Consider the following 658-nt stretch of genomic DNA (forward strand, 5'->3'; position numbering starts at 1 on the left):
TTGTGGACACATCTCTGTGTGGACACGTCTCTTTGTGGACACATCTCTGTGTGGACACGTCTCTTTGTGGACACATCTCTGTGTTGACACATCTCTGTGTGGACACATCTCTGTGTGGACAGGTGTCTGTGGAGACACATCTCTTTTTGGACACATCTGTGTGGACACATCGCTATGTGGACATGTCTCTGTGTAGACACGTCTCTGTGTGGACACATTTCTGTCGGGACACATCTGTGTGGAAACATCTCTGTGTGGACACATCTCTGTGTGGACACATTGCTTTGTGGACACATCTCTGTGTGGAAACATCTCTGTGTGGACACATTTCTGTGGGGACATATCTGTGTGGACACATCTCTGTGTGGACACATCTCTGTGTGGACACATTGCTTTGTGGACACATCTCCGTGTGGAAACATCTCTGTGTGGACACATCTGTGTGGACACATCTCTGTGTGGACACATCTCTGTGTGGACACATTGCTTTGTGGACACATCTCTGTGTGGAAACATCTCTGTGTGGACACATCTGTGTGGACACATCTCTGTGTGGACACATCTCTGTGTGGACACATCTCTGTGTAGACACATCTCTGTGTGGACACATTGCTTTGTGGACACATCTCTGTGTGGAAACATCTCTGTGTGGACACAT

Source organism: Austrofundulus limnaeus, unplaced genomic scaffold (genome assembly GCF_001266775.1).
Source record: "Austrofundulus limnaeus strain Quisiro unplaced genomic scaffold, Austrofundulus_limnaeus-1.0 Scaffold2950, whole genome shotgun sequence".
Lineage (NCBI taxonomy): Eukaryota > Metazoa > Chordata > Actinopteri > Cyprinodontiformes > Rivulidae > Austrofundulus > Austrofundulus limnaeus.